Source organism: Glandiceps talaboti, chromosome 15 (assembly GCF_964340395.1).
Source record: "Glandiceps talaboti chromosome 15, keGlaTala1.1, whole genome shotgun sequence".
NCBI lineage: Eukaryota > Metazoa > Hemichordata > Enteropneusta > Spengelidae > Glandiceps > Glandiceps talaboti.
Genome location: NC_135563.1, coordinates 3,857,962 through 3,871,833, shown reverse-complemented (window position 1 = coordinate 3,871,833; position 13,872 = coordinate 3,857,962).

Below are 13,872 nucleotides of genomic sequence, written 5' to 3'. Positions count from 1 at the left end.
CTGGGATAGGGATTGGGGGGTGGGGGGGGGTGGAGTATCCATTTTCTTGGAAAATCTCTAAAAATGGGTACACTTTTCTGTCTAAAAATGCTCCAAAACATGGGGTCAGTCTAGTCAGTAGATTTTGATATTTTTTCATGCTCATAAAAATACATGATGTAAAATTTATACTGTAATGTATGTTATGCCTACTACCAAGTATAAAGGTTAGTAATTATCCCAACTAATAACCACAATACAGTATTGCTCCATCTATAGACTAAAACCTCTAATCATGATGCCCCTCTTTGCCCCTCTCCAAAAAAATAAAAATAAAAACACTAAATAATTGAATAGGTGTTTTATAATGTAGATCCCACATCATATCTATAATTTTTGAGGCATAATTACCCACAGTGAAGTAGTTGGGTTGCCTATATGATACTAGCAATAGGAGAAAGTGTTGAAAAAATTCTTTCACTGCAGGGTTGCCCTATAGGGATGCCCTGTAGGATTGCCCTGTAGGGGTGATCAATATTGAGATGTTAGGATCCTTGTCTGTATCGTCGTTGTGTGTGAAAATTTGAACTTGTTTAGAATGTGATGTGAACAAGTTATAAAGTGATTGTATTCAGTGTCTTTGTTAAGGTTTGGCATGCAATCCTTGTAATAGAAGTAGCTAATCTGATAAAACTTGCACTGATTTCCACAACTTGTGCCATAATTTGAGTGGAAAACTGATTGAACTTTAGGTATATTTTACCTACTTTACCACACTTGGATCACATTCTTACAAAAGATGGTGTTGTCAGGGAAGCTATTATGTCATTCTCTTTTCAAGCTTCATTGTATCAGTGTTCTCAAAAAAAAGTAAAATGGATCTCTGTAAATTTCAAAGAATAAAAGATTGGTGGGTGGGGGGGGGGGGGGCATTTGTTGTTGTATATTTTGATGTATGGATAGTAATAGTCTAGCTGCCATAGTGGATGGTCAAACTGGCATGTGTTCTCTCCGCATAGCCTGTGTACTGGGTATTGAAAACTCAGTGATATTCATGGATACCATGGATAGAAGCTGATTGGTCGATTAATTCACATGATGCCTATATTATATTGATTGTGTCAAATTACCCAGAAGTGACCTAGCTTAGTAGTTGGCCATATACAGAAATGGTACTTTTGTATAATTTAACTTTGAATATCAATATTTCATATGCTAATTTTATGCTGAGTTTTTCTAATGGTGAATGGTTATTACTGCATTTGAATTACTGAGTTGACAGGCCTTGTAGAGAGAATGGTTGCAAGATTGACCATCAAAATTACTGCATTTGAATTACTGAGTTGACAGGCCTTGTAGAGAGAATGGTTGCAAGATTGACTGCCAAAATTACTGCATTTGAATTACTGAGTTGACAGGCCTTGTAGAGAGAATGGTTGCAAGATTGACCATCAAAATTACTGCATTTGAATTACTGAGTTGACAGGCCTTGTAGAGAGAATGGTTGCAAGATTGACCATCAAAATTACTGCATTTGAATTACTGAGTTGACAGGCCTTGTAGAGAGAATGGTTGCAAGATTGACCATCAAAATTACTGCATTTGAATTACTGAGTTGACAGGCCTTGTAGAGAGCATGGTTGCAAGATTGACCATCAAAATTACTGCATTTGAATTACTGAGTTGACAGGCCTTGTAGGGAGAATGGGTGCAAGATTGACCATCAAAATTACTGCATTTGAATTACTGAGTTGACAGGCCTTGTAGAGAGAATGGTTGCAAGATTGACCATCAAAATTACTGCATTTGAATTACTGAGTTGACAGGCCTTGTAGAGAGAATGGTTGCAAGATTGACCATCAAAATTACTGCATTTGAATTACTGAGTTGACAGGCCTTGTAGAGAGAATGGTTGCAAGATTGACCATCAAAATTACTGCATTTGAATTACTGAGTTGACAGGCCTTGTAGAGAGAATGGTTGCAAGATTGACCATCAAAATTACTGCATTTGAATTACTGAGTTGACAGGCCTTGTAGAGAGAATGGTTGCAAGATTGACCATCAAAATTACTGCATTTGAATTACTGAGTTGACAGGCCTTGTAGAGAGAATGGTTGCAAGATTGACCATCAAAATTACTGCATTTGAATTACTGAGGTGACAGGCCTTGTAGAGAGAATGGGTGCAAGATTGACCACCAAACCCTGTATGATATCTAGGTATAGTAACTATCCCAATTATAATGATTGTAAAGGAAATGTAACACTCTCAAAAAACAACAAAGATATATTCATTCAGAATATACCAAATAATCCTGATACTTTTCATATGAAATATATGTGTCAACAACAGTGTATGTAATATTTGAACTTGACTTTGATCTTAGACTAGCAATGTATACATGTAGGTGTTGAATTGTTTTTTGGGGGGTTTTTTCTTGGGGGGGGGGGTGATGGGTTTTAGTGCAATACATAACTGCACTCTCAGAGTCCACTTAATAACTATATTAGAGATATAACTGTCAACAGACCTACTACTTGTAGTTTTCAATTCCAAGAAATGTACACAATTTTATAAAATGTAATCATGGAAATAAACATTAGAATGTTGTACTGTCTTTTAATTCAAATGATCATTTTTATCAGTTCAATAAATGGGGTGATTCTTCTTCAAATGAATGGCATGTCTGTTATTTCTGATTTGTTTGTTTGTTTGTTTAACTGTTCATGTTTTTGAGTAGCAAATCATTGAATGAGTTGCCAGTGAATGAATGAATTTATTTATTTGTTTCACTAGACTGGGAAAAACGTACATGCAAAATAAGAGATAACAATAAACATGTACGGTGACCATTTTGCATTGGAGATTAGGTAACTTACTGAATATGCAAATTATATCATGTGCCTGTCTAGTGATCTACTGGCATTAATGTGTATGCATACTATTGGTATTTACAAAAATGTTATTGCATGCCTGTATGGAATCCAGTCATTCCATGGACACAGAATCTGATAACTGCAAACTAGCCAGGGAAAGAAGAAAAACAGTTTTATATCACCACAAAAATCAATCAGCATATTTGATGAATATCACACACACAAAAAAGTTTTATTTCACCACAAAAATTTAGTAATTCAATCAATTACATGCTCACTGCCCCCTGTGGAAATACTAGTTCCATGTATTTTTGAATGATGTGGCTGCTACAATTGTAAGTAATTCTACTTTAAATGTGTGCAATCGTTCATAGTTATAATTGGCAGGTACTATTTACATGGACTCATTCAAACACAAAATTGATTAGCATATATCTCTGAAAAGAAAGCAAGACTTAGTCAAGGAAAAGCAGAAAACTCCTTGTATAAAGTTGTTGATTCATTCATTCAGGCAAATCCATTGACTGCTTATTAGTATCCAATTGAGATAGGTCATAAAATCTTCAAGTACTTTACTGTACTCTTCAACACAAGTGACGTAAACTTGGAGACTAACGTTGAAAACAATACTAGTAATCAATATCTATGTATACACTAAACATTTTCGTTTGAGGCTAGATCAAATCAGCTGTGAGGACTGGAGTCAGTATGGTACAATGTGTGGTGTGGTTATAAAACAGATGGTGTAATTGTCTCATGTTCTTTATAAAGCACAACATTAAAGAGAGAAGCCATTGTTATTGAAATAACTATCACCACCATTACCAAAATGAATCATTGACCATGATAACACAGCTTTCACGATGAAAAGAGATAATGTGACATCTGTTACCTAGAGGGGGCGCTCTTCAAAGCAACACTGGTGTAACACATGCTACCACCATTTCATGGACACCTGTTGATTGTCTGGCTTGGCCAGACAGTGTCACTATACAGTTTAACAGCCATTCTTCATTCAAATGTTAAAATAATAAATTTCTAGTCCGATGATCGATAAATGCAACATTAATTTCGATTCAATGAAACCCGTTTGGCAAAAGTTTACCAAAAAGTCACGATTTCAACACCAGTTAGTCAACAGGGTAAAAACTGTGAACTTTGGTGATAGGATGGATGCAAAACACGGCAGGGGAATGTGTTTTTATTTGCTTTGCAGTAAATAGCTCAAGACGGACTCTTGATAGCATATATTGGAAAGATCAAAGTGAAAGTGAAAATTTCCACCAACATGCATGGATGACGTAGCTATCTAGAATCATCGACATTGCCGTTGGAGGGCTCCCCAATGTGAATGCTAGAATCTATCCACGTATTACCAGTACACTTGACTGTATTTAATATATTATGAAATTTCAACAGTTTCAAAAAAGACGACGAAATTCATTTTTATTAAGGTTCCGTCGACGTTCGAATATTTTGTATAAATTCTTCACAGTACTATGGTTTTAAAACATTCTGATAACAATTTTATGAAATTCTGATGCAACACAACTTTTTATTCTTTCCTTTACGAATATACACACGTGCTGCTTGTTTTTATACGTGATAAAACCGTAATTTCTGGATAAGTGATATAGACATGTACAAAAACATCGTGGATACTGAGAGACCAAAACCGGAAATTGCCGTACGGTATGTTGTGTATTTATTTTTGAAATCTATGCCAATCTAAACATATGGTACTTTAATATTGGATTTATTGATCATTCACTGCTAACCTTTTTAATCGCTTGAGATACAATTTGGAAATGTAGACCTAATGAAAAATCTATTGAAATGGAAACCTTGTCAATTTATTGCACTTCAAAATAGCCTTGTCAGGTAATTTCCTTTCTAAAATTAGATAAATATCAAAGCAACCGGAAATTACGCATCATGTTCACAATAATTTTATGGATATATCGGCTGTGACGAAATATGAAGATTTGCCTTCATGAGCTGTGAGCCCTCAGTGTCCGTTATTCCACCTCCACTATCTATGGTTATCATTATCAAAAGGGCATTCTCAAAACTTCACAAGCTACATTTTTGTAAGACAGTGTATTTTTCCGCTGATGCCGAGTACAGTTTTTACGACGATGGCAAACCAGAGCATATTTTCTGCATGCTTTCTCTCTTCGGAGAGCTTGTTCTGCGATGACTATGGACATAATACATATCTGTTACTTTTGCTTATTTATTTATTTATTTATTTATTTATTTATTTATTTATTTATTTATTTATTTATCTATTTATTTATTTATTTATTTATTTATTTATTTATTTATTTATCTATTTCCAAGGATGACCTATGGGACTAGTCCCATTTACAGGCTCCAACAATAAAATTGTACAAAACAACACCACAACATGCTCAAAATAAAAGTGCACTTAAATGGGAAGACACAAAAAATTAACACTTAAAATAAAAACAACGTATCACATTACAGTTTTAACATTTAAATAAATAAACAATTGTTCATAGATACACACACGGGGCACCAACCTACCTAAACCTACCTAAACTTACCTACCGACCAACAAATCAAGCAACCTATATACCCTTCCATGTTTTGCTCTATCGGACCTTGTTAACCCAACTGCCTTACCTCCACCTACCTACCTAGTTGAATCGACACTTCGCTAATTTTATTTGGCTTTAGGGACTGTCTTATGTATAACTTTTGAATCATTTTACCTACCTACCTACCTACCTACCTACCTACCTATTAGCTACCTACCTACCTACCTATTAGCTACCTACCCACCTACCTACCTACCTATTACCTACCTACCTACCTACCTACCTACCCGCCTATTACCTACCTACATACCTACCTACCTATCTATCTACCTACCTACCCACCTACCTACCTATTACCTACCTACCTACCTACCTGCCTATTACCTACCTACCTACCCACCTACCTACCTATTACCTACCTACATACCTACCTACCTACCCACCTACCTACCTATTACCTACCTACCTACCTGCCTATTACCTACCTACATACCTGCCTATTACCTACCTACCTACCTACCTACCTACCTATTACCTACCTACCTACCTACCTATTACCTACCTACCCACCTACCTGCCTATTACCTACCTACCTACCTACCTACCTACCTACCTGCCTATTGCCTACCTACCTACCTACCTACCTACCTGTCTATTACCTACCTACCTACCTACCTATTACCTACCTTCCTAAACCTACCTACCCGGTATCCACCTACCTTACCTATCTACACACGTCTATTTATCTACTACACGCTCGTGTGTGTACCCACTGTCACGGTATCATTTCACTCTAGATATACAATATAGCAAAATTTTGATGAAAATATGCGAAATAGGGGATTTCAGCAATATTTTTTCACTGATTGCTTCATTGTCGTTACTACATATAATAGAACTCACACACAGTATACTATTTCCGGTAGAATAAACAAAAAAGTGTATTCAATGTATTAACTTTGGATTAGATTACAGTGCAGTATTGTATAAATGTCATCCCTCACATATGGCATGACCACATTGGATCTCATCAACCAGATATTGATTATGCTTGAACAAGATTCCGAAAAATTGGGTCAAATAGAGATTCATGTAGAAGTATCTATCCTCATCTATCTAATTATGTATGCAAAGATAACTTGTTGACAATATTGAATTTTGATGCAATCTATAACTATTTCTCCTACAACTGGAGTAGTTGTCATAGCAACTCGTTAGTTTAATATTTAAACTGTATCCAGATTATACAGCTTTACAAGGTATTTGACATATTGTTGGGGGTGAATAAAACACACATGTGACAGGAAATGATTTGTAACAGCTGCGATTCATGTTTGTAACAACCACTCACTAGCTTTATAATCTGATTTCAATAGTGGTACATACAATCCATATATGTATGTATGTATGTATGTATGTATGTATGTATGTATGTATGTATGTATGTATGTATGTATGTATGTATGTATGTATGTATGTATGTATGTATGTATGTATGTATGTGTGTATGTATGTATGTATGTATGTATGTATGTATGTATGTATGTATGTATGTATGTATGTATGTATGTATGTATGTATGTATGTATGTGTGTGTAACTGGGTGTCAGTTTGTTATAGTACAAAGTGTCGTTTAATGTAATTGTAGATGTTTCCATTTATCTTGTATTGCATCTGTAGTTTTTGACGGTTGTCTGTTATTTTTATGTATATTTGTTTTGGGGTCCACGTTTATAGGTGTTCGTCACCTGTGTGGTCTGCCTGACTTTTAAATAAACAAACAAACAAACAAACAAACAAACAAATAAATAAATAAATGTGTGTGTATGCATAGCGCACGCGTGTTGTCTGTCTGTCCATTGCATGATGTGTGTGCATAAGTAAGGTGGGTGGGTAGGTATATGTGGGTAGGTAGGTATATGTGGGTGGGTAGGTATGTTTGTAGGTAGATAGACAAGTTATGTTTTATATGTTACGATTTTGACTACAAATAATTAGATTAAATATGATAGGTCAACATACTGTTGACACTTTCCCCAAAAGTTCATATGTTTATTGTCACTTACAATATCCATCCATCCGGTGAATAGTCAGGAATAAGTCAATATATTATCTGAACTACTTTCCTGTATTGGAACGAAGTGACGTCAGTAATATATACTCTGGTTTTATCAGCGGTTCAGAGTGACGTCATTTGACTAATAGCATCTGTACTTTGGTCTTCAATTCAAAGGGACCCAGGCTTAAATGTATCATTGCATGCATTGTGTTTACAATAAACAGACAGGGAAATATTTCCATTAACAAACGTATTAACAAAAACACGTGTGTGCATGATGTACAAAACACAACAAGATTGAAAATTTACAATGGCTAATAAAGTCACCCTTTCCTGTCAGCAAATATTTCCTATTAATCTTTAACATCAATTTTGAAGATTTAAAGTTTATAAATATAGAGAAAATACTGTATACTGTACATCTAATATACGTATATTCATAGACACATATCCATACCGCCAACGTCCATTATATTTCAAGCTCATCACATAAAAACCGGAATACATCACTCGACATTCTCTGCAATTACCCTAGCTTGGGCACATCTACCACAATGTTTAATAACTAATAATTATTCATCCATTCATTCATTCATTCATTCATTCATTCATTCATTCATTCATTCATTCATTCATTCATTCATTCATTCATTCATTCATTCGGTTCTTTAAATTACCGTTTGCATCATTTCGTACATGTAATTCCCGTATTCCTGTTTATTATCACCAGCATGATATAACGAATTCTTTGCATTATTAGCCTCGTTCTTGGCTTTTTACATTCGGTCAGGAACTGCATTTCCCACATAGATATACAGAATATTGAAACTACAATTCTGTACCACTAATATCAAGAGTTTAAAGTTCAATGGTTGTCTGATGCGCATGTCTGGGTAATATATTTTTTTATGGACGCTCTTTATATCATAGTCATTCCAAGTTCCGATCATTATACTGATTTTAGCTAATATGCATGACACCAGTATTCACTTTTTGAAAAGGTCGTGAATTCCTGCTCAAAACGCATTTTTTTGAGCGTCAATAGTATACTGACTTGTTAGGTTTCGGTAGCGTGGGACCCCAATCGAGGTGTACGTGTTTGCGAATCAGACAACTGTTGGCAGTGTTGCACTTCAATGTCTTCAACCAACCAACTGGCAAACAAACGAACATACATTTACGCGATCCGTCTTGTAGTTACTCAACTTGGGGAAAAATGCAATAAAAATAAAAAGTGGGGTTGATGTGAACAATATACATAGCTACGAAACTTTTAATAACATGTATATGATTCATTTATTATAATTTATTTACATTTAAGTAAGGTTACTTTGCCGGGAAGACCTAGTACCTGTAACCTGTATCATAGTACTCATAAAGCAAAGAGTGTTGTGACTGTGACGTCAGATCGTCTCAGCCGACGTCCTACAACGATTTATCTATAAGAGTAAGTTATAGTAACTATTTGTTGAACACATCTAGTCTTTACTTTTAGGCAGAACATAAACATGTTACATAGACTCAATAATAACAAAAAACTTAGGTACATTCCTCTCTTGACTCAATATGAAGAAGTAGCACTTTGAAAAGGTACACCTGAAGTGTAGAAAACTAAGGATATTTTTAGTAAATCACTCCCCAAACAGCAGTGCATGGTATTTTAAGCTGCAGCACAGCTACATAGTTTAGGCATGTATGATGGTAGCTAGGTTAATTTGTAACAGAAACTGTTATCTTTGCAAACGATATTGTTGTTTTGGTTGCTGCTATATGGGCTTAGACATGGTTGCTATGCACATTTGTGTTTATTGTTTTGATGCCTAATCACTTGCCCACCCATCTGTTGTTATCTGTACACATTACATTGGCATTTGGCTATAGTTGTGGTCATGATTGCTATAGATGTACATGAAACATGTATGTTTATTTTTTAGTGCATGTTCACTTCTGGATCAGTCATGTTACCTTTATATGACACTGGCATTTTTGCTGTTGCTATGGGCAAGATCTTCAAAAGTTACTAGACACATTTATGTTGTATTTTTTTTACTTGACAACCCACTACTTTTGATCTTTGCAAATATGACATTCATGTGTTGTGAAGAATATATTGTCACTTTGTCTTTAACTAAGTCTTCATATATCAGTTAAACACCTCTACAAACATCCTAACCAAATTGTAGCCCCATTCTTATTAATTAGAGTTTTTGGTTTGGACCTACAAATCACATGTTTGAGCTAATTTGCATGTCATTTGTGAGGTCATCTTGTGCTCAACAATTCTCCACCTAGACACCCCTAGAAACATCCCAACAAAATCTCAGACTGATCCACAACTTCTTAAGACCTAATTTGGATAGCTGTAATGAACCTTCAGAGCAGGTATACCTGCAAGAGCTTTTCACTTCATGCTAGGGGGTCAAACTAGAGTATGGTCAACTTATTGTCATGTGTGCCTGTGGTAATCCTATACTAATGCATAATACATGTATGTAGTGTGTGTGTGGAGCACAGGTCATTGTGTTGACCAAGAAATTCATTGAGTTGAGTAATATTTCTCTGAAGTGACTTAGAGTAAAACTTTATTTCAGGTAATTAGACTTTCATTTGCATTTGACATTTCAAGGACAATAAAAAGTTATTTTTCTAAATTTAGAACCAAAATACACCATATTCTAATTCTTTACGTGTTACCACATGGTCGAGCAGCAAAATTAAAACCAAATTGTTAAATTTCCTGCTCAACCCTATAGTGTTACAACAAGCTCTGTGTCAACTGCACAGGTAGAAATATTGGGAAACAAGCTTTCAATTGAAGACACAGCCCAACTGATGTTTTATGGAGAAGTTATTTTGCAAATCTTAATGATGTCTGTAGATACAAAACTTGATAATTTATTGTCCAATTTGGTATTTGACCTTGAATATGGAGGTCACAGGTCAAGGTATAAAAAGAATTTTATTCTTTTATTCTTTCTGATTTTTAAGGTATAGACATTAAATGGAGTCTTTGTGTATTAAATTTCTTGAGTTAATGTTGCAAGAAAAATTTGGTCATTTTACCTTGAAAATGTTTCTAGGTCAAGGTCTCACCAGAAAGCTCATCATTAATAATGTGAGGGTAGACACTTGAACAGTGTCCTTATGTATCAAACCTTTGGAGATAAGACAAAAAGTGCTTTTCTATCACAAATATGGCTGCCTTTTTGCTATACAGGTCAAGGTTACGAAATTAAGTGACTTGCATATGCCTCACATGGTGAAACCCTAGTCATGATGAAGAAAACCCAAATTTGGCTATTTGACCTTGAACACTGCAAGGTCAAAGTCTTACAAGCAAGCTAATTGATAATATGGGCGTAGGCACTTGAATGGAGTCACTACGTATTACACCTACAAACATATTGCAAAATTTAACAACCAATATGGCCACCATTCAGCCATATTTGATATTTAGACAAGGTAAAATTTCCTGCTTGTGATAAAATTACCTTTATATATGCAATATTTTAGTTTTAAAGAAACACAGCGAAGGTCATCATGTTTCAAAATTTTCTGTTTATTCACAAGTCTTAATTTACCCATTTTTAACATAACACTTTGGTGTCAGAATACTTGGTGATACATTAACTCAACTATGATACATTACAAATCAAAACTGTAGGATCTATCAAAATCTGATATGAACATAAATGAACAGCTGCATATAACAGACAAGATAAATCAACACATTGCAGTCAAGTTTTGTCTAAAATCTATAACTCAAAACTTTGAAAACTTGAACAAAGAAATGTTACTGACTATACCCCCTTCCCCTCTTTCCATCCCAGTTCTGCTGTAAAAAAACCAAGCTATCGATTACATTCATATGGTTCTTGTTGCAGCATGAACTTATAGAAATAAGTTGGCTTTCTATGAGGATCAGTTGCCATGGTAATATAACAATAAAAGTAATTATGTCTTTAAAAAATAGGTTTTTATGGCAATTAAAGAAATGTGTAATGAAGGCAGACATGTCATAGCGCGAAAGGCTGCAAGATTCTACTTTAACTGCTAGGTACGTCCAAATTTGTCCAAATAAACTGTGAATATGAATATGAGAGTGTAACTATGACTAAAATTACAATGAAAATAGTAAATACCACAAACTACAAATCTGCCTTTGGGTAAAATTCATGTCATTGAGTACCAAAATATGTGAATAAATCGACAACAGCTGCAAATGCCTGCATTGTCGCAGTGTACAAAAAACCCATTTACCAAAAACTTTGCAATAACCATACAGAAATAGAACTATACAACTTTCCTGATCGAGATGTTTCAGCATAGATTTTATGAAACAAAGTGTAACCTTGGGAATTAAATGAAATTGTGTTTAATAGCAAATGTAATTTTAATGCATATGGTGGCAACTAATTGACAATAAGGTTTTAATAAAACACAAACATTGAAAAAGGAAGTTATTACACACTCTTTATAAGCACTCTAAATGTCATCATATGGAAGATATCAACAGCATTATTTCTTCCATGGCATAAATATGATGTGTGTTTCACCACTTGAAATATTTAATATTATTAAACAAAATACATCAAAATAATTGCACTTCTAATATAAATTAGGAAAATGAAGCCAATGGCTCTGAACATGGATGAAAATATCTCATAAAATGGTTCTATAAGATTGAAACCTATATGAACGATCAAAACATCCTATGTGTAAAAAATGACCGAAAAAATTTGAAATCCTGAATTAACTTGTATGCTGGTAATAGTCAGTACGACCTCATTACCAACATATCATAGTAATCCTTTTTTTGTAGTTTTTAAACAAAAGAGAGAGAGAGAGAGAGAGGATTTAGAACTACTGCTGTTCTTTGTGGCAATTGATAAAACAATTCCTAAGAACTTTATACAGAATACCCTGTTTCATGACAACAGTGTAAATAGTAACACTACATCAAATATGGCTGCTGACAGTTCCTTGCTTCTTTTCAACGATTACATTGTATTTGTTGAGGATTTTAGGATAGAAAGAAACACGACTGCCATTTAAACTGTACAAGTTACTGAACAATAACAGCTTATGAATGTAAACCATGTAATGAATGTTATTTGGATACCAATATTCTACAGGGGCACAGTCTGAGTCAGGTGGGAATATTTTTATGCATTTATTTTCTGTTTCATATAAAGAATTTCACTCTCCTATTCAATGTACTGAAACATACTGAGTCATCACTAGTAACTGAGACATTTATAGCATCACACTTAGGCATACTAAATAAATGAAACATTCAAGAAGTTAAACGTAATTTTCAAATGCATCCAGGCATTGCCATTGACATCAGGATATAGAGAAACTGGTCATGTGTAAAACTGTTTTAATACACTCGTGTATTGTAGACGCATATTATACACTTATAGGGAGAATAACACAAGTCATTCTTCATATGTACACAACAACAGAAAATACAGTAAAACATTCAGGAGTAGAGTGTGTCAATTTACAAGCATGGACAGTTGTCAGGGTTTTGTGTTTTGCATTTCTAAATATACTCATTATTCTGACATCATTATCACTATGAAAACAATGCCTACAAATTCTTGGCAAAAAAACAAACAATTTGCATTGAAATGCTAATTTGTTACTACTAGTGATACAAATTTGTAAACACAGACTACCTATCCCCTTGTAGATCAGTAAGCACACTTTCATTTGCAAGGATCACTTTTCTTTTTCTTTAAAGTGTCCTTGCAGATTTAAAGAAATAACTAATAATCCTTCTAAAAGTCATTGTAAATACTTATTTAGTATGCTATGTAACTTTTGTACACACCATGAAACAGTGTTTGTTAACATTTGGTTAGGTAAAATACTTCATAATTCATTTAGTACAAATCAACACTGAGTACATAAGATTACTAGCTTATTTTAGCTGGAAAACATATTCAAAGAACACAGATGTCATTTTGATGTGCATGATACACAGAGAATACAGACAGCATTTTGATGTGCAGGATACAGAGAGAATAAAGATGTCATTTTGATGTGCAGGATACAGAGAGAATACAGATGTCATTTTGATGTGCAGGATAGAGAGAATACAGATGTCATTTGATGGGCAGGATACAGCGAGAAAACAGATGTCATTTTGATGGGCAGGATACAGAGAGAATACAGGCAGCATTTTGATGTGCAGGATAGAGAGAATACAGATGTCATTTGATGGGCAGGATACAGTGAGAATACAGATGTCATTTTGATGGGCAGGATACAGAGAGAATACAGATGTCATTTTGATGGGCAGGATACAGAGAGAATACAGGCAGCATTTTGATGTGCAGGATAGAGAGAATATAGATGTCATTTGATGGGCAGGATACAGCGAG